The sequence below is a fragment of the Solenopsis invicta genome, chromosome 4 (assembly GCF_016802725.1).
Source record: "Solenopsis invicta isolate M01_SB chromosome 4, UNIL_Sinv_3.0, whole genome shotgun sequence".
In the NCBI taxonomy this organism is placed as follows: domain Eukaryota; kingdom Metazoa; phylum Arthropoda; class Insecta; order Hymenoptera; family Formicidae; genus Solenopsis; species Solenopsis invicta.
Window position 1 is genome coordinate 5563222 of NC_052667.1, and position 26035 is coordinate 5589256.

The 26035-nt window shown below is 36.2% G+C and overlaps 1 protein-coding gene across 6 annotated transcripts in view; it reads right to left on the reverse strand.

The window, feature by feature from the left end:
• Positions 1-26035, reverse strand: part of LOC105195558 (RNA binding protein fox-1 homolog 2) — a 339314-nt gene that overhangs the window by 149121 nt on the left and 164158 nt on the right. The window contains exon 1 of one of the 6 annotated variants that reach the window (XR_005574600.1): positions 18974-19817. The exons of 4 other annotated variants lie outside the window; for them this stretch is intronic. The gene's annotated coding sequence lies outside the window, so the exon portion shown is untranslated. Of the gene's footprint in view, positions 1-18973; positions 19818-26035 lie in introns of those variants that run through there. One more of the 6 variants, XR_005574601.1, reaches the window with a different exon arrangement.

Consider the following 26035-nt stretch of genomic DNA (forward strand, 5'->3'; position numbering starts at 1 on the left):
GCGAGTAAATAATACTACGAGTAACAGAAGGTAAACGCGCGTATCGCGAAGATCGTCGTTGCCGATCGTCTAGATTCGCGGAAAGGAAAGGATGTGGAGTCTGGAACGACGGATGATCCTGCGGAAGGCGGAAGGGAAGGTTGTGCGCGTCGCGACGAAGGAGGCTGCAGCATGCGTGGGCGGTAACGACGACGTAGGCGACGGGGGGTTGCCAGGGACGGTGGGGTGTGCTACGTGGGTGAGCCCAGAGAAGCGGGGTCCCCCCGCCGGATGACTTAAAGAGACGCTGCGACTATCCCGGACCGATCGATATCCGCAGCAGCCAGCCGCGACTACGACACGCCGCGCCGTCAACGCGGACTTTCCCGGACTTTCCTTTCCCGGAGGCAGAAATTGGACGTTATTCAAATAAATTTTTATTACACGCGCACGGAATACAATGTATTATTCGTGTCGTTTACGTATTTATTACTCGCGTTTGATTATTTTGTAACTACCTATTTCTCGTTTTATTCAGCGGCAATTCTGAAAATTTGGAATGAGCACGTGCTCCGTTTCATTTTTCATCATTGTTGCTCCTCGCGGAGATACAAAATCTCATTCTTGCATTACGCTCTTTCTGAATCACTTAAATAAAAGTTGCACTACGATATAGTTATCCATAATAATGTACCTGAAGTGAGTGAGAATAAAATCTACTTAATTAATTTTATTTTTGTAACTATTAAATGGAGTTTCTAAAAGTTTATTTTTATAAACTATATTACATAGAGTTTTTAAAGTTTTATTTTTCGGAAAAAAAACTATTAAACAGAATTAAAAAAATAAATCGAGCGGACTTTATTCGGCCCAGGTGTATCAACAAATTTTTATCGAAATTGTTTCTCATCGCAAATTAAATTTTTTTTTATCTCGCAATTCGTTCCTCGTTAAAAGAGAAAAGTTGATCTTCATACCGAGAATGTTTCAAGATTCTTGAAGTTGAACAGATGAGAGATAAAAATGGTCTACACAAACGAAAGACTTTTTGATTGAGCCGAAACGACATTGCGACTTCCCGTAGATAAAACGGAGATTTTTCCAAGTCTTATATGCTGAATAATCACGTTTTCTTCGAGAGATTACTTCCTCTTAGAGAAATAGTATCGTGATAACGGACACAGGCAAAACAGCAACTGACTCCGGTTATCTCATGCATGAAATTATAGACGCGTTTTAATTTCTTTACTCTGAAATTTTATTATTAGTTTTTCCAGGAAAAAGAAACTCGCAAAATACGAAAATATAATTTCAAATAAGCAAGATGAGTAATCATTAATTAATACTGAGTTTTTGTTTCATCAATTTTATAACGATGTAAAACCTTTTAACACGTCGAGATGTACTTCAGCATGTATTTTCAGAAATTAATCTCAAAGTTACTGGCTTTCCGTCGTTTTTGTTAATTTTCTGCTGACCTTATCAAAGCAATTTGTGACATTAATCGCAGCGATCTATTAGACTTTTTATCACATAAAGCAGAAAGAATTAAGTTATAAGAAAAAGAAAATGACACATATTACATTTAATCCTAAAATCCGCGATGAGCGGATCGAAGTGAATTTTAATCATAGAAATAAAAATTCAAATCTTATTGGATTCGGAGAATAGGAACAAAATGAGATTCTTCGAGACAAGTAGAACGAATCATCTCATTCCACCGATTCGGATCTACGCGAGAAGGAAGAATTTCTATTCAGCCCGACGGGAATTACGTGGCGACGTGCCTCGCAGGGGCGCTTTCTGCAAAAATGAAAATTTAAAGATCAGTACCCCCGCGCATTTTATTTCTCAAAATAGCATACAAAAATATGACTCGCGGCTTTAGGTCTCGTCTGAGAATTAAGAATGTATAAAGCATTTCTCAAAACATTTAGAAAATTTATGAAAAACTTACAGATTGCTTTATATTGCATTTGAAAGTAGTGGAAAAAAAATTTGGCGGCCATTTTCTATCTGGATAAAAAATTATTTCAAGTAAACGTGTGTTCTAATGAAAATATAATTAATAATGAAATAAAAAACAATAAAAGAATCTGATTTCTTTTAGGTACTTTAAATATGTAAGACAATTTATGTAAAATTTTATTGCAATCAATTCTGCAAAATAAACAAAATTTGTTTAATTATTTATTTACAAAATAACCAAATAGAAAATCACAATAAAACTTTGTATAAATCATCTTGAATACTCAAAGTACTTACACCAAAAAATTGAGATTTTTCTTTATGTCGTAAAAAATAATTTTTTACAAAAAATAGAATAAATAAACTATAAAAATGTTATTAAATAAATATATAACTTTCATATAGTTTATTTAAAGTGTTAATATTAAATACATTTCCAAATTTTATTTACTTCGCAGGAACTACGTGTGTCCGATACATCCTTAAGGTCGATTGCTCGGGAATAAAGGGCGAAGGAAATTTTTGTCATTGAAGCCGAAACGCGTTTACCATTTGGAGGAAAAGAATAAACGGGTTAACGAGCGTCGCTTGGCGACATCGCTTGACGCGGAAGGAAAATGAAACTCTACTGCAATTATTCCGTGGGAAACGCGAGAGAGTCGCGCTAACGGTATCGCTTTGTTTCTTTACGCGGAATTGTGTTACACTAAAATCTAGGTTCCTCTTTGTTTGCAACTCGGAAGTCGTCCGACTTAATTGTCACTTAATTGTCCCAAGTCCTAAGAATGTTAAACTTTACAGTTAATCTTCGAGAAAATTGCAATATATACGTGCGGACGCCGATAGCTATAGATATTACACCGTCCTCTCTGCGTGGGTTTTGTTTGATATTTTTCTTGTTTAGTCTCTCTCTCTCTCTCTCTCGTCATCATGGAACGCATCTCAAACAGCCTCCACTCGAAACAATTAAAATTTATTTTTAATCTTGTTAAAAGCAACATTCTCTTCATAACGCAAACGTTGCCGGAATTAAATTAATCAATCTACAGTTTTTCAAGAGACACACCAGCGCAAAAGTGAACCGCGCGCAGCGCGGATCTAGAATAAATAAAACACGCGACGCGAGTTATATATTCGATAAATTTTTTTTTACCTCTGGCTATTGGAACGTGGAGAATTCTTGTTTGTTGTACTCAGGTGATAAAATTTTGCGCTATCTGGCACGGCACCAAAAGCGCTTTAAAAATTTCACGGCCGTTCTTACGAAAGTCATGCTACAGTAAACTCGGCGCGGTAGCGAAGATTCTGGAAGATCACGATTATTCAAGCTCGCAGCTGTCATGAAGGAAGCAAGAGAGACACTAAACTCCCAGTTGGCATCAGTAATGCTTGAACGTTACGACCGGACAAACGCATTCCCGTCGAAACGTAAAATGTAATGCACGCGAACGGAGAGAGACAGAGAAAGATAGAGAGAGGAGCGAAGGGAGTAAAGTGCAACAGTCAAAATGTGAATGCTCTTTTGCAGATACGGCGCAAGTTTCGTCCTATTGTGCAACTCGCGCGAAACAGTTCGCTACGTGTGCAAAATTAAACTTAGGTACAGCATGTAAAGCAAGGAACTCCAATACGGAATTTTTCCGGCCACGGCGGAGCGCGATGTCGGACACGCGGGCGTGTGCAACATGGAAAATCGGGAACAACTGCGTTGGCAGGACGATTGTGCGGGCTGCATTCTTCGCGGCACTTTCCAATTGAGAGGAAAGCTGCAGTAAACGCGAGTGTTGTAAATACCTGTCACGGAACCACCGGGGCGTTTCAGAAAAACGAGCGGAGCGGAGTTTTTGGAAAATTCCAATAAACCCAGCACGAATTTCGAACCTTCACATCGATCTTCATAAATTTCATGGAAGAGATGCAATTCGAAAATAAAAATTTCAAGTTCTAGAGAAATTGGTGTTGAAAATAAAAAGGAAAAAATACATTGATATTCTCTCGTCTCGGGATCGACACGTACGCTACGGAATGCTCAAGTGCATCTTCTTGGATGCTGATTTTACGTATATGTCGATGGCACTTGCGCAAAACTGCGCGATTCAGTCGTCACGACTTTTTTAAGATATCAGAAAACGAAGAAGATACGCTTGCCCTGGCGACGCCCAACTGTTTCTACCGCGTTACCACCGAGCGTCCACATCGCGAGTAATTAATGAGACTGTTGTTCCCGAGCAAAGATCACGAGTGCAATGAAATTATCGTAACGCAATGCTTACTCAGTACGTGATTATTGACAATTTAAATCGCCAGAGCAAAGATCGCATTAACGCAAACATTGGCCTGCCATCTACAACGAGCAATAAATTTCTGATAAATATATTTGTCATTCGTGTAGCAACTCGTAGATAGATCTGGGAAAAGTTGGAGTATATAACGGGAACATGAGTCAGCTTTTAATGACGAGAGTATCGGAACAGAATACATATATAAGCGGAATTAGGAAACAGCAAACTGTTCTGTGACTGCGGAACAGTGATTGGGCGTTATTTCGCTATCTGTTACTGAATTTATTAAGAGCATTATCGAAAAGTAACTTTAATAATCGTTATTAAATTTGAAAAATAATAGTTATCGCTAAACGGTTATTTTCATTAAATTACAATGGGTCTGTTCACGTTTGCTCGCACTTTCTACACCCCGTATCTTCGTCTCTCTCCTACGCTCGAATGTATATTTATCTCGTTTAAGTGCAAATATTTTTGGGGATTTCAAGCAACGCGAACCTAATTTTACAAGAAGGTGGTATTATATTTGTCGTACGAAAAATTTTTAAAGCGTGTTGACTGGCTGCAGAGTAAAAGATTTTTAGAGACTTTCTCTATTCCTGCTAATCAACACGTTTTAAAAATCTGCAGACCAGCGTGATGACGTGACATGCGCGATAATCCAATGAGCTCGGTTTGTCAAGAAAAGCTGTATTCCCACAATTCCCAAAAAAGCTCATTGAATGCTCGTTGAATTTTCGCGCGTCACATGTCGTGTGTGTATAGCTAGAAAATAGTGTGGTTAAATATTACGTCATTTAATTGAATAACTGTTTCAATTAGCCGATTAAAAATAAAGTTAGTCTATCACTACTGCGGAAAGATACACTAAAAAAAAGTAATTTTAAGATATCAACATATGTATTTCCGTCTCCGTTCTTTAAACACTTGAAAATTGAAACGGTGATTAGATTAAAAATGTTAAAATATTAAAAACTGAAATATTTAGCAGTTTTAAATATTTTAGTTTTAAATCTGAATACCGTTTAAAACATTTTTAACTGTCCCTTTTCTTGAATGTATTAAATTTTGTAATATTAAAAGTTATTTTTTCGTAATAAAAAATTTCATGTAAATTTTTTTTAATGTTGCATCTATTTATACGTCGTTGTATATATTTTTATAAACGTATTAAACGTATATTGCGGTTAATGTTAGAAAAATTATCATCGCATGGCTTCATCGCGCATTTATAAATTACAAAGATAGAGAAGAGCAAAAAATATTGATCTAGATTAGAAAGTCGTGAGTGCCTGGTGAGTGTATTTAGTTTTATTACAGCCGATCTATCATATCCATCTACAAGTGTAGTTAAAGCTAGAGGTCGACTCAATCTCTCCCCCGAGACGCCTAGCTCGAAGCGTTATTTCCTCGTGGACGAAATACGTTGAATTTTTGCAGTCTCCTCGCAGTATATTAAAAAATTCCTGATTTTCCTGCATCCCGCGGCCACACCTTCCATTATTCATTCCGAATCGAAACGACATTAAGAAATTCCCAACATCGAGCATACCGCGCGCCTTCCAGTTCGTTTATTCGTAACAACGACTCGAATACAGATTGATGGCTATTAAAGATTCATCTGCTCATCTGCACGCCAGAGTCACGGCACGAGAAAACATGGGTCTCAAAAATCGAAATTGTTATTCCGCGTCATGCATTAAGACATTTTCAATGTCAAGCACGCCGTATCTTTCGGTGTACATTTATTCGTGATAGCGATTTGATGGTTATTTAAGATCCACTTGTTACGTATATTTGCATTAGAATAGACATATCGTAAATTACATATAAAACTGCAAAAATAAAACTCAAGTAAGTCAGATACTGAAAAGCAATCATAGATTTATAACATACCTAAAAATTTACGAATAACACACTGTTAAAAATATCGTGAAATTTAATATATTTTTAAGTGTTACATAAAATTTAATAATATTCTATAATTGAAAAGCATGTGCATGAAGCACTTTTCAACGCACTTTTGACAACATTAAATTTACATTAAATGTTTTTAATGTACTTGCTTGCGTTACGTTACGTTAAATTCTGTTGTCGCTTTTTAGCAGTGCAGCCATTAATTTTAACTATGTTAATAAAAGAAAAGACTATCCAGGGTTGCATCTATACCTACTTTCAAACTTCTCATTAAAAGAAAAACTTTCCGGCGTTACATCTGTACTTCAAACGGAGAAACTACAAAAGACTCACTTCTCAAAGTATACAAGTACATTGGAGAAGTATATATGAACATAGCTTAAGATGTACAGCGGCAATATTTACTGAGCCGATTATCGCGTTACAGTAGTGTACTGCAGCCGATCGAGACGAACGAGTCGAGACGACAAAGTATTGACTAATGGTGAAGACGACGCACCTGACTCGAAGATGCGGCGCTGTATAAACGAAAAGGGACGAAGAAGGAATCCGAAGTCGTAAGTATCGCGACGCGAAATTTCGCTGGAGCGTTGCCAGGCGACTGCAAACTCGGCGTTCTAAGTAACCTAACCGCAGGTTCGTAAGGATTTCCCTCTAGGGTAAAAAAATTCAACGTGCCCCTTAAGGTAAGACCGTCTCTCATATACCAGTGTTCTCTTGTGGCGCTACATTCCGCTTTAGTTCACAAATTTTCCGATGGATATGAAGTAAACGTTTAACGAAAATTTAACGCAAGGACTTGATTTTAAAGATACCTATTGACAAGGTACATACGTTGAAAAAGTTATTCCGAAAACGTATACCTCAATTATGGAGAATTAAAATTGCACAATTAAATTTGAAAATTACAATCGCATGACGAATTTGGATATTTAATTGCTGACAACAATGATAATTTAATTTGCGTGTTAATTGCGACGATAAAACGCAGAGATAAAACTTGCAAAACAGTGATCTCAAAAATTACCAAAAAATCAATAGATGAACAAAAATATTTCAAAAAAATAAAAATAAAAATAAAAATAAAAATAAATTTTTTACTACCTACACAAGCACTCGCTATGTAAGCAAACAATATCAATTTCGCGATCAGAAAACGCGAAGTTTTCGCGAAAATTTAAAACACAAACATGTTGCCGTGTAAAAGAAAACAGTCCATTAAATACACGCGAATCATTCATTTCCTTTAAACAATTTTCAACCGCCGATATTCCGCAAAGAGCTGGAATTTAAATGACGATCAATAAACTCGGAATTCCTCGTTTCATTCTTTCAAACTGGTATCAGCAGAAAATTGATGATATGCAATTTAAAAGATCTTCAATAAGAATAATTTAACTTCAACAAGATTCGCGTTTTTTTTTTCAAAAATAAAATAGCTGACTTACAAGGATAATTTAAAGAATTTCACAGTCAAACGCCTGATTGTTAATAAAGGCATAAATGCAATCAAATAGAAAGATTCAAATAAAACGTCATCGATTTTACATGCAAATATATGCAGTTAAGTGAAATAAAGTGGGTTAATAGTTTTCAATTAGTATAAATACAACTTTATTATCGATTCTCCGAGGCTCAATCATAAATTTAATTCACTACGATTAATTATGCGTTAATTTATTACAGGTTATTCCATTTGAAAATGAATGTCAAATATGGGTGCAATTTAATATCCAAACGCTAAAATTAATCTTCATTAAATTGAAAACTAAAATGATCCACGACCAAATTCAGCAGACACGATTCGCAACTGAATTCAACATCTACTCCTGATTAGTCACAGATATTCGATAATAACTCACGAAATGAGATAAAGGCACATGGCAATCGCGTGTTTGCGTATCACGAAATTTGCTTTACTAATGGCGCATCGAATTAGAACGGAACTCTCCGACCTACGCAGCGTGTAACCATAAATTACTATCGGTAATTCGCAATAAATCCTACGATAAGAATGCGGTTTAACAAGTTCCGCATTATCCTGCCGTTAGTTAATCCGCGAGTATCATTAGAAGAAAATCTATCACCAACGAGGCCAGCAACCTCGTTTCCTCTCTCTTTCTCTCTCCGATCAGCCTCGACCCTGTCTATGATTCTCAACCGACAGAAGCTCGCGCTTTCGTAAATTACGCCATAATAAACACGACAAATGCCAACTTCCCGAAATCTTCGCCACGATGTGTCAAGACGATTTATCTTGGCCGCCCGAGTTCCGCCAAGTTTCCAACGGGGCAACCGCAAGAAGCATAATTTTGAATGTGCCGTTGTGCGCTAAGGTGACAATAAATATACCAGCATATAATATTCCCTCTATTTGCGAGATTACGGAAAGCATGATGAAACAAACGATGGGAAATAAATAACGGACGGTTCGACTTTCAGTCAGTTTCTTCAATACAAGATGCCAGATGGCGACAAATTTATGAAGCGTACATTTTAAACGTTCATATAAAAATTTATATTGTTTTAAAGGTTTTTCACGCATCTTTTGCAACTCAATTTTATACTTACAGGAGAAGGGAGTAGTATGGTACTCATTTCCATTTTATTGATTAATTTTGTTAATAATCCATATTTTATATTGAAACTTATTAAATGATTATATTCGACAAAGTTATTTAACAGATTCTGAATTAAAAGTAATAAAATATTTATTATTTAAGACGTAATTTATAAAAATGTGACGCCCTGCATAATTGATGAAAGAAGAGAAGTAGTGGTAATATGGCTAGACCAAAAATAAATTTGAAAATCTGATTTAGTTTAAAAGACACATAGTATTTTGTTACAAAATTATATATATTTTTAATTTTCCATCGTTTAGAATTTTTCCGCGTTCAAAAACATTAAAATTATTTTATCCTTGTATAATAATACCAAGGAAAAACTGACACCTCTAATGTTACACACATAGTTCTTTAGAATGATAATCAATTTATCGAACAAATATTTCTCGATGAAAATTTCACTGAAAAATAGCCATATTTAACAAAATCCCATATTATTGTTTAACTTTACACAACTCAAAATATTCAGTCAAATAAAAAATAAAATAACAAAAAAAAAACACTTGAATATATACATACATTTGTGATAATACACTCAAGTTTAAAAACAATGAGGAAGTATGTATAATTAAGTGCTAAAATGTACTTAAAAAAAATTTAGAAATACTCAAAAGTAAAAATACCTTATAACAATTGTTATAGCTAACAATATTACAACCCACCGTTAATATGCCAATAAACAATAACTTGTGTACTGGCATATTAACGGCTACTAAGTAAATAATTCCATAAACAATTGTTAGAATTCGTCACATAATAACAGGAGAAGCCATAATATTCACAATAATCACAACACCCTTTCTCCTCTATTATTAAATATTTATTACAAAAGTGAGCTTTAGTCATCAATTTTTATTTTATTAAATAGAAATTAAATAAACTCATTTTCATATTTTTAATAATTAAATCTTTCTTAATCTATAATATATTTGAATTCGTGAAATTTTTCATTTAAGATATTTTTCCCAAATTTTAGAATATGTTAAAATGCGTTAAAAAATAACATCTAAATAAATAATTTTCACAAGAATTTAAAGTTAATTTAGTGAAACAAATGTTTTATTTTCTGCAATAAAAAAATGTCACCAGAAACTTAACATATATCATTTAGCGTGACTAGCTGTAAATGTCATACATTGATCCATTCAAATTCAACTTTAGATTTTAGATGCCAAATGTCAGGCTGTTCAACTACTTTGATTGCGAGGATAATAGAACATACCTGTACATTAATCAATAATGATACATTGAAAACATTAATCAATAATGACTATTAATTCCGCAATATGCAAAATTAATGTCAAACATCTAACATTTTCCAGTTAATATTTTTTTCCCATCACATGTTACATTTTTTGTTAATGATAAAATTCGTACATCACTATAATTTTTTAATCCTGCAAAAATAAACTCGACAGAGAGGAAAAAATATTCGCTAAAAAGTTTGTTAGGGAAATTTAATAAAAATGCCATATCACGCCCACCAGTGTTACGTTCTAGTGATAAATAAAAAAATAACTCTATTTAATGTCCAGCTTTATATCCGTATTCGCAAGTATTATTTTATTCATATAGTAAAGTCCAGTACAAAAAAGTGCTTAACTACTTGCCGAAAAAAATCCCTCATTATTGATTTACTGATAGACGTTCAAATAAAAAACACAATTTAACGATTTAATTTAATTTACGCAGAAAAAAAACAGAATGTTCCGCTAATTGCGCGCCTTCAATTTTCTCACGCCATGCCCATATTTGCAAGTGTTAATTCTCAACGTGCGCATTCATGCGTGAAAAACAATGGGTGAACATGCAAAAAGGACCTTGACACTATTTATAGCAGGGTTAACGATGCTAAAACACAGTTTCAGTCTAAAGTGAAACTTCCTTTCATTTTTTAGACGCGCAAACGTTTTTCTCCAATGAACATTACATCATCGATATCGGATATAGCAACTTTTGTATCCAGCGAATTCCGTTTGATCGGATAAAATTGCGAATTAACATGCGAAACTACGGTAAAAAATAGCAATCAATTGTGCAGTACAACAAAAATTATTCATCTTCTCTCGAGGCAAAGAGATTTCGTTTTAATGTTGCGGAGATTTGTAAGTTACAAAAAAGCAAGTGGATATTGATAGAATATTGTTTATGCTGGACACGAACCTCTCTTAAAATATGCATGACGCATACCGAATGTAATGACGTGTCGCGCTTATAATAATTTATAAAAATAGTTACACAATTTTTGGGCGTCGTCCACATTTTGCAGGATTTGCAATAATGCATATTTGCATTTTACGTAAACGCGTTGACAATTTTTGTTTAAAAAAGAAAAATAATTGTGAGCTTCAATAAATTCTAATGCTGCTTAATGAAAATTGTATATGCATATTAGCTTAAAATAAACGGTTTTTTTATTCTTCACAAAGAAATCGAGAGCTCTTTGTTTCAATATCACCTTGCAAATAAAAATTAATTTGTCATTAGCAAGTTCCTACGAACGCGTCATAAAACTCGGACAGAAATGCTTGAAAATCAAGCGAAAGTAATTATGACGAATATCTCGGTATAAAAATATTTTCGATCAATACGAAGAAAAGGTGCTAATAGCGCAAGATTACAACTGTGAGAGATTAATGATAGCGTTTAGGTACACTTTATTCTTGCAACAGTGCCGTTTTGTGATACACAACTCGATACTGTTAAAAAGAGAAATAATGTATAAAAAAAAAGTTCATCGCTTTTTAAACTTTAAACAAGTTCCAAGAGTTTTCGCACGCGACACCCAACGTATACAAGATGTTTCGCGTACTTACTATCGCGAATTAAACACGCTTGATTTGAAGTATAGAGCGTGTTTGCAAATAAGTACAAAAGTAAAAAATGTGAAAGTAGAAAAAAGAATGTTAACATTAAATACGACCAACGTAACAATAAGGGTCTTAAAAGCTTTCAGAAGCGAGTTAAAAAGAAAAAAGTAACGATAGAATTAAAAATTGATGGAATTAAGAGCTTTCACTCATTATTATCAACTTATTAAGCAAATGTAAGAATGCTTATAAAATATACATATATCCTGTTAAAAAAAAATATATAAAAATTACAGAAAATATATATTTATGTATTTTTACGCTTAGAAAAAAAATTTATTAAAAATCAAAATATTTAATCTAATACGATCAACCAAACATTCAGTTAATTCAATAATTATTTAGTTGCACAAAAAAGGTTCATTTATATCAACCATTCAAATTTTTTAACCAACTCAATATTTAGTTGTACATATCAGACTAATTATTTTAGTTTTTCAACAAATCCTTTTTCTCAGTAACAAAAAAAATTGCGGCAAAGAGCAAACAGTTCACCTCTCTTCGTCTCTGCGGTAAAGAAAGTTCTTTTGAAAGTCAATCGCGCAGTGCAAAAAAAAAACAAAAAAAAAAGATTAAGCAAAGACGCGGGTGATGTGCGTCACGCATTTCACACGTGCCACGAAAGCGAATATCGAGCGAATACGAGATACTCGGTTAGCCGAGGGAAAGAGATGTTTCTAATGTGTGAGATACACGTGCTGGGAATATCATCGACAATGCGATATTGACGCCACAAAAACACGTAAATAACAAAAAAAGGAGACGGAATTTTATCCACTTTTAAATTCGGAGTAAATTGAAGCGATAATATTACAAGCTTGCAAATGCGTTTAAAAATATCTTTCACGACGATTATTATGCGAAAAGTTCCAAGCTATTGTATTATCGTCAGAATAACATTCAAAAAGTTTAATTAATAATACATCGAACGGTACAGTAAGTCTCAAAAAAAAGCTATTTTATGATGGCGCACATTTACTCCGCTGTGCACGTGCGGTATTATTGTTTCAAAAATAGCTTTATCGTATAACTTGTATTTTTCTCTCTGAAAAAGGCAATGCATAGAAAATATTGCCGCTTAGTAAAGAAATATCCCTTTGAATCTCGTAGCTGCTTTTGTAAGGAGCACCGAAGAAAGGTTAAGCGAAGATGCCGTTCAAAGTGAAGTATCGGTAGATTGGCTCGAAATAACCAGATCTGACCTATATTCTGAAATATGCACTGATAAAAAAAATGGACGACTATGCGAAACGGAAACATTGCACGGGGGAGGGGAGGGGGAGAAATAGACGCGACCATTCCAATGCGATCTCTCTCTCTCTCTCTCTCTCTCTCTCTCTCCCTCGCAAAAAAACTGCATGTCGGCATTCCTACACGGAAGCAATACAGAGAGTCGTATGAAAATTGATCAAATGTGGTGCATCGCACCAACACAAAAGCCTAACATTTCGAACATGCTATATCGGAACACAATTGACACTTGACCCAGAAATCAATTTTTCAGTCAATAACGGCGCCGGCACGTTAAAATCGTGTCATCTACCCACAATATACCGGTATTGAGTCATGTATCACCTAATATTGGCCTTGTCGCATGTAATAGTAATTTGATTTTTTTAAAACATAAATATCAACGTTAGCCAAACTTCGAATAAAAGATTAATCTTTTAATTCGGGAAAATGTCATTTGATGTTAAAAATTGACTCAAAATAACTTCTACATTTAGCGCGTTACATGTAGTACAATGTGATATGATGTAGAAGATATTGAATCAATTTTTAACATCTAAATGACAACGTTTGTGAATTAAAAGATTAGTCTTTTATTAACAGTTTGGTTGACGATGACGTATTTTTAAAATAGAATTTAATAAGAGAATTCACAGAAAAGAAAATCTTCTTTCATCTTTTAAAATCTTTTTAAAGAGAAATCTGATGAGAACTCATTGCACTAAGTGAAGAATTGATGATACTTTTATTCCTTTATAATCTACTAAAATCGTATTTAAAAGTAATATAATACAAAATTTCTATGATTCAAAATAAACATTTAGTCTAGAGAGTTATTTTTAGTTATATACATATATGTCGTTTTATATATTGTGTATAAATATAATTTTCAGTTTTATATATATATATATAACATAATTTTCAGTTATAAATACATTAAATTTACATTAAATTTAAAAATGCATTAAATTTTATTACATTTTTAACAGTGTATATAACATAAAATGATCAGAACAAACATTCAATTTGGGAAATTTTACTTTTTCAAGTTATTTATATATTGAGTTTTACATGCACAAATATATATATAACTCAAAAGAATAATATTTTCCAGACTGAACATTTGTTTTAAATCGTTAAAATTTTGTAATATCACTTTTACGTATGGTGTTCAGATTAAATTTTCGCATCTCACATCCTGTACCGGAACAAGCGCGTCAACTTCGATAAATACGTAAAAGTAATTTAATTTGTCTCGCAAGTACGTATAGAAGATTGATAATCTAGTTTCACAGCAAAATCGAAACGAAATATTTATCCGCGCGATAATATATTGACTTTAAGCCGCGTTAGCACCGTGAACAATTTTAATCGGGTTACGTCCAAGCCGCGGGGACAAGTTGAACGGTCAATTGATCGATTCCTTGGCGTGCCACCTGATTCGCGGTCGAGCAAAAACGTCAATCTCTACCTGTGCAAAAAAAAACGAGATATGGCTACGCGAGCGTGACGCAACGAAGCATTGTGAGAAAGCACCGTTTCCAACACGCACCACGGGATAGCACGTAAGAAAAACACGTGCTCGATTCTGCCCGCCTATGACGAAATATCATAGAAAGGCACACCGCGGAAGCGCGGCGAGACGTACACGCATACTCCCTGCTCCAAATTATTTCGCGACGACGTAACACGCGCGAGATTTATTGCAGCCGACGACGCACCTTGCTACACGAAGAGAATAATTTTACTCAGAGAGGAGGAGTAAAAGGTAAAAAAAAAAAAAGGGAAGAAGGGAAATTATATGTCAGCGCTTTTTGCATGTTTTTAATAAAAATATGCTAAATCGTTTTTCCATGCGACGAGCGCGGTGTAGATCCAAGTCGCTTGAAAAACGTGATGTCGAGGGCGAACTAGAGGAACAAGCAGGACGAAAGTGTTTACTATTGTCGTTTCGCGAAACGCGATATTCCGCTACCGCGTGACCCGATTTACCTCGTCGAAATCGCAAAGAGAATCGCGGTTCGCCACGAGGAATCGGGGTCCTTGCGTGCGGTGTCGATCGTTGTCGCACGCGGCATTCGCGTTTTCCAAACGCATCGATCGGTTTAACGAGGCTCGATGCAGAGTGGACAATCGATACCGCATTCGTTTCCTCGTTACCTCGGTCTGCGGGGCCAACCCGAGTCGGACGGACGAAACTACGGTTTCGAGCAGAGTCCTTCCAGCTGTGAGGCCAACGACGGACGGATTCACAGCGGACCGGCGTGCACGGCCTATCCGAGGTCGAAAAGAAAAAGGTCAGCGTTTCATTGTGAGCGAAATTCAATCCCCTACCGGCGACGACTGTGCGCACAAAGGAGGGGGAGAGGGCCTCCTGCCTTTCGAGCGAGCGAGAGGGCGCGGGGACCCTTCGCCGGCTTCGGTCCGGAAAAGCCGGTATTCCTCTCCGTTTTAGAGCGTCTACCTGCGCCCGAGCGTACACGAAACGCGTATACAAAAATAACGCGCGTGCACAGCCGTGGCACGAACAAAAGCCACTCTCACTCCACACGTGCTTGTTTCGCGTTACCCTCGCCCGGACGAAAATTTCAGACGCCTGTGGTTTCAACGTTATTTTAAACATATCGATAACGAAGATACGTTAAAAATTGGGAAAATTGTTCTGCTAGCGGTATGTTGACAGAAAAAGCGGACTAACTCTCCGTTTATGCTGTGATTTTTTTTCACACAACCGTGTAATCGTCATCTGGGTTCGTAGATATTTAAAATAATGTTAAAGTCCGGAGATTTAATGAGTTTCATTCTTGTCACGTAGTTTTTTTTATTCTAGAAAAATAAAATTTATTCCATTTATCAATATAACAAAGATCAATGACAAGCAAGAAAATAGATAATTCTAGATCGTATAAGTGGAAAATTCTAGAACGTTTCGAGTCTATCTTCGGTCGTCCTCATTCAAGAGATATATTATTAAGTAATTGTTAAATAAGGCAGAATAAAAAATATAAATAAATAAATATAAATAAACCGCATATCACGAGATAATAAATCGCATTTTGACTTATTTATTTATCATATTATTTATCATATTTCTTCCATATAGAATCTTCTAATTTAATTTTCGAATAAAACATTATTATTCCATCGATATTATTATTCCATAAAATTTTCCTGGTCATTGATCTTTCTCACATTGAACCTTTGCGTAAACAAGTCGAGCTTATTCGTTTTAATATTTTTTAGTTTATTTGTCCCATGACTTTGTTCTATTATTATCGACAAATTATCATAAATTTTCGTTAAAAATTTATATTAATTTTGAAGAAGTAACTTGTCTTACAACAATTTTCATCATTTTTACAAAAAAAAAATTTTTTTTTGTTTAAGTATGTAAATATTTAGCTAGGTATAGATCTAAAAATAAATCTTATTAATGCAGGACATTCAGCCATAATGAGCAATGCTGCAAAAAATTTGTACATTCCAGCAACTAGCTTGAATATAAATTATTTTGATAGTTTAACAAAATATTTTCAGATATGCCTTCTAGCTAAATTTTTAGATACTTTAACACAACCGTTTTCTTTCTTGTGTATCTACGTGTTTTATCATAAATCATGAAAAATGTACATGAATTTATGTTCGAATAAAGCATGACCCTGACAAATTCCATTCATTTGTTCTCAATGTGCTTCCTCTCTGTGCTTCAACTTTTTGTTTTACTGTTTTCTAAAATTCAAACAATAGTGCTTAATACAATAGTATTTTTGAAATGGTTTTTGGGATCTAAAATATCTGAAAACATTTTGTTCACTCTTCAAACAATCCAGAATACAATTTCACAATAGTTTGACCGGAAACATTTTTCACTTTTTTTGTCGATATCCGAATTCGAGGCTAAATAATTCAAAATTGAAAATTTATCTGGGTCTTATCCCTGGTTGGACCACGGAGCATTTACAATTCAATTGTAATTGTGATAAATGAAATGAGAAAACGTTAAAAATTACAATTTTTTGACAGAACGTTGACTGAAAAAACGGAATAATTTTATTTATAGCCCTCATCCAAATTAGTAGATACTTAAAACAATGTTAAATTCTGAAGATCACAAAATGAGTCACTCTTGTCATGTTCTTTTCTCTGAAATAATAAAATTTATTCTATTTGTTCCATTGTCGTCGATGAATTATTACATTTCTAATTAAAAATTTATGTTAATCCAGAAGCGTCTCTTGAAAAAATTTCCCATCATTTTTATAAGAAAAAAGAAAGAAGATTTTGCTCAAGTATAAATACAAATTTAGCTAGGTACAAATCTGAAAATAATTTGATTACATTATCAAAATAATTATGCAAGACGCTCAAGCATGATGAGCAATGCTGTAAAAAATTTCAGCAATTAACTTGAGCACACACACACATACACACACACACACACTAGTTTAATGATTTAACAAAAATTATTTTCGCATCTGCATCTAACTAAATTTTAGATATTTTAATAAATCCGTTCTTTCCGTGTATCTATTCTATTTCATAAATCCTGAGAATGCACGCTAATGACTCTGCAACGTTTTCACAACACATGTTTTTAACAACCCAATTGCAATTTTGTGCTAAAATATATGAAAGAGAAATGAGATAACCTCGGCCATCATTAACTCGCGCTCTCTCTCTCTCTTTTCCTCTCGAAACATTCCAGCATTATCATTAACCCCGAGGACTATTTTAGAACATTGTTTATCAGAGTTTAATTTACCGCGTGCGCGGCGAGACGCAACGTGGCTATTTTACTTTCACTCGGCCGACGCGACGCAACGCGACGCGACGTGACGCGACGCGGCTCGACGCAATGCGTCGCATCGGGCGGCGACATACCCCCTCGGTGTCGAATAAATCAAAAGAGAACCTCCGCGCTCGTTTCGCTAAAACGAACCGTGGTGCGCGCCATCGACGACAACGAGGCGTCTGTCTCTCTGTCTTTCTCCAGCCGCGTCCGTCGCTCCGAAAACCCGAGCCAGCAGCCCGACCGACGTCTCGGCGTCTCGCTCTTTCCCACGCTCCCTCGTCCTTTCCCTTTCTCTTTCTCCCTCTCTTTCCCACCAGCCGCCTCTCTCTCTCTCTCTTGCTTTCCCGTTCGCGGAGGCAAACGTAACCTCTACAACACACCGTGAATCCTGGCCACGGAACAAAGATTCACCGGCAGCCGCCGGGAGGATAGCGGACGCCGGCGACGCTCAAGGACATTCACCGTCGGGCTCCACGACGCTCACGCGATTTCGTGCGTCTCGTCCGTCGCTGCGCTCGGCGCGACGAGGAAGCGGCTCAGAGAGAGAGGAAGACAGAGAGAAAGGACGCGAAGGCACTCCGGCAGGACGGACACGAGGGAGAGAGCGAGAGAGAAAGAGAAAGCGACGGATCGATGAGAGTTGTACCGCGCGCCGTCGTGACGATCGGGGAAAAAAGCCACGTGTTGAAATTACAGGAACTCCGGTGCGTCTCTACGCCGAGCGTAACGAGAGTAAGAAAAAAATATTGCTCACGTCTCGTCACGTGGGGCGGGCCGACGACGAATCGCCGTGTTACGAGATACCCGACGCGCGGATGCGAGCGGATTCGTGCGTTACGTTGCGTTGCGTTATCGAAAAACGCGCACTGTGTCCCAACGATCTTCGACGAAGCGATGAGAAAAAGAGAGAGAGAGAGAGAGAGACAGAGAAGCGCGGACGAAGGGGCGCAGATGCGAATAGCGTCTCTTCTCTTCCCGCCACTCTCTCTCTCTCGTCTCGCGCCGACGGCGGAGATCGCGTGGTCCGCCGATCCGGCGCCTTCTATCGAACCGACGCGGAGGCGTCGGAGAGCCTCGTGCACAAACGCAACCGCGCCGGAGGGAACGGTACGGCAGGCACGCAGCCGTTGATTTATTTAAGAGCGGCGCGGCCGGAGCCAGAGAGAAAGAGAGAGAGAAAGAGAGAGAGAGACGGACGCCTTCTCCGTGCGTCGTGTACACACGAAGGGAAGGTTATACGATTTAAGGTTGTAAGATTTAACGCGAAAGCAATTCGTTGAGAACAGTGAGGGTGACGGTGACACTTACAGGGTAGTACATCCCTTGCGGAGGAAGGAAAAACGCCCCAGAGCCCCACAGCTTGAGGCCGTTTTGCTCCACCGTTGTGCAAGAAAACAAATCCGTCGCTTCGCACCACCGCCTTCCCCACCTTCACCTCCACCGTATCGTCCTCTCCTCCTCCAACCCCCCTTCTTCTTCTTCACCACCCGACGCGCCTTCTCCTCTTCCTTTGGCTCCAACTGGCACTCCTATCTCTCTCTCTTCGCAGTTGGAGATGCACTACGCGTTGCTCGTTGGCGGCACGTCTCTACGCCGTGCGCGAGGCACGATGTGTTAGAGCACAAACGGAAACCAAGTGACTGCGACGGCAGCCGGACGACGTACCGTCCACCTTTCTCGGTTACTACCGCACTCAACGACGAAAACACACGCGAGGACATACAAGAGCGCGCGCGCGCGCACACGAGTGTCCGAACGGGGCCTAAACACCGGATTAGCGCACGATCGAGAGACGGACGACGGTGGCGGCGGCGACGATGACGACGACGATGACGACAACGACGACAACGGCGGCGGCGGCGGCAGAGCTCTCTACGTTGCCGGGAATGTCGAGACGCACCGAGGTTACACCGTGTGCCGGAGATTACGCCCGCTCGACTCTCTGTTCAGTCACCCTCCTTTCGCGCGCCCGCTGGCTGTTCCAGTCCTCCTCCTCCTCCTCCCCTCGTCGGTATCGCCCGCGAACGAGTTCGCCCCGCTTCCTTCTATTCTTTTGTCTGCCTCGCCGTTCACGATTCTGATCTCCACGACCGTCACCGTACGTGGTCCCGCTGTGACTAACAACGATCCCGCTATCAACCGGCGCCATTGACTACTAGCGCCACCCGGGCACGCCGCCAACCAACGCCGTCGCGCCGCCGCCAGCGCCGCCCCGCGGTCGCCCTCGCGCATTATGGCGAGGGAATCGAGCGCTCGATCGGAGCATGTGCCATGTGCCGTACGCCGCGCGGTTAATCAAAAAGCCGTTTCGGCAAACGTTATCCTTACTTCTACCTTATTTACATATGCGTGCACACATACAGTGTTATTCACCACGGGGAAGGGATCGCGGGGTGCTGCCTACAGCGTTAAAAGCAATTTTTCTACCTCACGATATCTGAAATCATCTGTGCACGCATATATGTATATTTTATTGAAAATTAGAAATATACTCGATTGTATTTAAAGAGAGGAGGACGAAAAATAATACCCTTTTTATGCACAGTATGCATTTTTGTTTAATACAATATATTCAATAATATTATTGTGTGTGAATCAATAATAATTATATTAAATTATTAAATGTTATTAATTTATATTTAAAAAAATTTTCGATCGCTCTATAAAGGAAATAAATAATCTGTATATATTCTGTTAAAAATTGGAAATATATACTCGATTGTATTGAACAGGAGAAGGCGGAAAGTAATATCGTTTTTATAAATAATGTAAGTAGTATGAAGTTTTGCTTTAATTTCAATTTTATCAATAATATATATTATTGAATAAATAATAAATTATATTAAATTAATAATATGTTATTAATTTATTTTTTTCTACCTCTTTATATCTGAAATAATCTGAATATGCATTGTGTATATATATATATATATATATATATATATATATATTCTATTAAAAATTAAAAATATATATTCAATATTAAAAAAGTCGAAAAATAAAGTCGTTTTCATAAATAATAAAAATAATATGTAATTTTGTAATAATTTATTATTTGTTCCATAATACATATTATTGAATCAAAAATAATTTAAAAAACTAAATACTTTTTACATTACTTCTGGCTTCTGGCTGTACTAATGCAATCAAGTACTTGTACATTCTCATTTTTTAATAGAACATACAGTGCATTTTATTCTAGAATATTTTAGAATATATCATGTGTTGTTAAAGTATATAATTTTTTTTTGTGATAATCGTTGAGTTATTTATTAATCTTTTTTTTTCCAAGAAAACTAACAGATTTTATAACACCAAATGTTTAACTGGATATATAATAACGAAATAAATGCAACAAAAGTTAGAGAGAGAATTAGGTACCGTCTACAATATAATTACGATGTTACGATGCTGCGACCAATCAAAGAAGAGAACATATAGTTTTTTCTTCTCTGATTAATCCATCGCAGCATCATCGCAACGATTGCATTGTAGATGCTCCTTTATGAAGTTATTTCTTCATCCACCGTATTCACTCTATCGAATAATTAAAGAGAGTTAGCTTTTACAATATAAATTAAAAAATTAAATAAGTAGACGATCGAAATAACGATTATATTATTGTATAAATAATGAATTATTAAAATTATTAATATAATAATAGATTATTCAAATTATATATAATTAATTAGTTTAATATAACGTTTACATTATTTATAAAAACATTACCTTCCGGCTCTCCTAATATATACTTAATTAAAATACGAGCAAATTTACAAAATGTAGTTAAATATGAAATATATATGAAAACATATATTTCAAGGATCAATTATAAAAGAAAAAGGCATTTGTTAAAGAATTGGTTTTATATTCAAATTTATTTTATTAAAAATAATGAATAATAAAATAATTTTAAAAGACAAAACAAATTATTTCATTCAGTTCCTTTTTCTCTTATAATTGATCCTTGAAATATATACTATCGTATATATTTCATATTTAATTACATTTTGTAGTTTCGCTTGTATTTTTTAATTTGCTAAATATTTTCTTTTGTTAAACAAGGACGTTTAAATTTGTGCTTATCGCGTAAGCGTACTAGAGAATAAATCGGAAACAATCAGGGCAACTCGCGAATTCGAGGCGCGTCGCATTGCAAACCTCTTTCCAAGGTGATATTCGACAGAGAGAGAGAGAGAGAGAGAGAGAGGTGCAAAGATGCTCATCGGGAGGGCGATAATCGGTTTCTCGTTTACTTTCACGATTCCCTAGGAATCCAGACTCCCTGCGAAGCCAGACAATTACATGCGATTGCCGCTCGTTACTCGTCTTCGCGCAATCAGCTTCGCGTCGCGTGCTCATTATTGCTTTAATACTAGCTACTAGCACGTAACGTATTTTTTCCCCTTGATCGCTCCGGATAAGCGCGCGACGCGCCCTTTTTCATTCATTTGCGATCTTAATCCACATGCTCTCGATCACTTCAACGTGAGAATAAAGCCGTGTCGGTTCCGTAATCCGTATTTCATTCGCGCGAGTACGTGCCGCCTTAACAAAACTTCTCGTATAATCCCCGTGGATTATCCATCTAATGAACTCTCGAAATTTTACCAACTCCTGCTTTAAACTTCGTCGAAATATGAAATACTTAACGCTCCTTCAACATCGCAAGACTATCAAAGATAATTAATTACACATGTCCCCCTACTCCCGACGTGTCACGCTATATATTATATCTCACACGATATAGTTTACAGAAAACAATTACGCACACTAAAAAAAGGATTTGGTAACTATTATCGAGTTTGGTAATAATTACCAAATTTTTAGTACGCAGAAAGAAAAATTTAATAACTATTTGATAATAGTTGCCGAATCCTTTTTTCAGTTCGAAAAAAGAGCAATTTTAAAATTTCTAATTGACTCTACATTAAGAGAGAGAGAGAGAGAGAGAGAGAGAGAGAGAGAGAGAGAGAAAGTCAAGATATTAGTAAGCTAATGTTACTTTTATAACGTCTCTTTCGTTTTTTATTGACTTAAAAAAAAGATTTGATTGTGATAACGATATTTACATTTCTGTGAAATTAATTAATTTATGAAAAAAATAAATTTATTTATTTAACTTTTTCATTGGTTTGCTAGAAATAATATTTTATTTTGTCGTATTTTACTAAAGATTTATTTCAATAAAATAAATTGATATCTCACAAATAAATTTTGAAGTATTTTTTTTCCTCTCAGTGTATGCGCGTTTAAACGTTAATAAAAAATTTTAACATCCTCGGTTTTACGCAAAAAATTAACAGGGCTGAGAACGCATTACATTAAAAACGCATTACCGTTACTTTTTTGTAAAAAATAAGTAACTCGTTATCGTTACTCGTTATTAATTTTAAAAAATAATGCGTTATCGTAATCATTACCTGAATAGTAACAGTTCATTAATTTTTTATTACTTTTTATAATACTATAATAAGTAATTGGATTTTAAAATTACATTATTTGCTAATCAATGTTAAACGTAGTAATGAATATTAAAGCTTGATACTCTCTAAGCTATTCTGTGCAAAGAGCAAGCCTTTTCTTATATCAAACTTCTCTAATAATTTTTCTAACTCTTTATCTTTCAGTCACTTATTCTTGCAAGTATTTAAATTAAACAATAATTATCATTAATATGTAATTTTTTAATTAAATATTTTTTTAAACTAATGTTAAAGTTAATGTCATTATTAAAAAAGTATTTTAATCACTGCTAATACTAAAAATTTATAGTATATATGTAATGTAAATTATCCAATACCGACAGTGGCTCTCGGAATGCAGCCCAAGATATAAAGTACTGTATCGGAATATTTTTATCCAATTACGCCATTAGCGCGCGATCAACGCGATTTATTGAATAGGTATAAGAATAATAGAAAACTAAATTAACGATAAAAGTAACGACTAAATTGGTTACCGTCAGACAGAAAAAAAAATAACAATCGTTATCGAAAGAAAAAAGTAAACGGAAACCGAAAACGGTAATAGCGTTACAAGTAATGCGTGTACTTCCCAATCCGGAAAATTAATCTTAAAAGATTGGCGAAATTACAAGCGACTGTTTGACATTTTTTTTATCATATTTCCTGGAGAGTTAAAAAAAATTACGATACTCTTTCCTTACGTGATAAATCATGTCAAGCACCACGCTAAAAAGGATGTACGAATATTTCGTACTTGGTCAAGAACCATTAACTTGAGGTAGGCTTGGTGTACGTGCTTCGAGTTTCCGAGTGATAAGTTATCGATCGCGGTCTGTAATTATGACGCTGGTGCTGGGTAAGCCCGGGTTACACCGTCGTCTAGAGGCGGCAGACTATTATTTCAGTCTGCCTCGTCGCGTTAGTCCGGTTCAATAAAGTCAACCGGGGCGGCTCGGAAGTTCGAGCTGGTGAAATCGACTGACGGGAGCGCGTGGAAAAGTTCGGTGGAGGAGCTGCCGGAAGCGCGGGAGACAATGAAATCCCGACAATTTATACCCCTGGAATTTGGCCAGGGGACTGTCCGTTTCCGCCCTCCGCGCGCGCGTTTGCCACCGCCGCCGCTGTCGGCGTGGAGCGACGGAGAAGCGAAAAATGTTAAACGCACGATACCGCGATGTTCCGCGGTCGCTGGTAATTATAATTTATAACTCTGGACGAGACGCACGATTTTTCTCGTTGATATACACCGTGGCGTATATTCATTATTAGCGACGTGAATTTTTGGAATCCCGCGACACCGATAAATAGCCGCGTCGTCGAGTCCAATTTAAGGATGATTTGACTATATAGATAGAGTTTTATTCAAATTTAGAAACTCAAGACTCCTCTAAATTTATTCTTTTTATTCCCTAATCAATAACAAAAAATTTTACCTGTGAATTTTGGCCCTGAAACTAGCTTCAGGGAAAAAAAACAATAAAAAAATTAGACTTATAAATGATTTTTATAACAAAAACTGCTATATGTTGTTGCAGTTTTAAATAATTTTTAAGGAAATCCTGCAGTCCTGTTTAAACCGTTTAAACGCTAAAATTTTGTAACAACTTTTCGCGAGTATTACTTCTACAGATTTGGAAATTCTAGAATTAAAGTAAATGCATTAATGCACGTCTGCATTATAAATTTTACGCAGAGAACAAAAAAGTTTTCTAATTAAGATTTTTTTTTATCATTTCTTAAAGAAATATGGCGTCCAGAGCTGTCAAATCGTGAGAATACTTGCTTGATATAAAAGCTCTACAGTCTGTACTCACAAAATTGGAGTCTCCACTTATAGATCAGCAAAGAAACAACGTCGAACTTTTAGAATTAGATTTAAACACCTAAATCAATACGAAAAGTTTATCCACATGTGTGCATGCAATGTTGATGTAGTAATGGCGTATTGATATTTCTATGTATTGTAAATAGTGTGTGTGTGTAGGTCGTTGTTCAATCGATAAAACTCGCGACTTCAGGATTCCCTTAAAAGAGTAAATAAATCTAAATAAATTTTTACACAAATATCTATTAGAGTTTTATATGTAAAAATTTTGATTTAATTGCTAATGCTACTTCCCCAACATATTTGCAAATAAATACTGCAAAATACGATTTTACATAAGAATCAAGAGTAAGCAGAAAATCAAATAACTTTTAAACCAATGAGTGAACTGTGCTCAAATTTTACACAGATTGCTCAAACGTAATACTAGAATATTTCATCAAATTTTTATATTTTTGATAACGTTTCGAGATATGACCCGTACATCTTTAAGTTTACGATTCGTTATGGTTCATCGCGACGAATCGATCGCTTTATACGCCCCACTCGTTATTCTACAACGCGTTACCCCTTCCGATGACAAGCGATGAACAGTGAAAAAGATATAAACGGTAAACGTTATATTACGGAGGACCGCTGGGCAGTTACATATGCAAAAAGTAGGAGGTATTTCGCCGTTTATGGATGGCCTCATGCATGTACAGCCATGTATGTATAGAGCTATGTATGACGACAATCAACCTGCGAGGCGACCCACAGGGGACGCGACCCCTCTTCGGATCACCATAGAAACCAAGAGATGGGACGAGAGGGTGCAAAAGCTATAGTGCTTAGAATAACGCGGCCGAACGCCCTCCAGATGGAAAGGGATTCTCGCAGCACTGTCGGCGGTGTGATAGCTAGATATAAAGATATAAGGATCTTTTCATCTATACAGGATATATGCACGCGATGCATTTACTATCGACGATCGTAAAACGTATCGTGATATCGAAAGAAATATCAAATGCATAACCCTCGGTTCACCGTAACGATGATCGCTGGGATGCTTTCTAGAAAGAGAAATAAAATAACGTC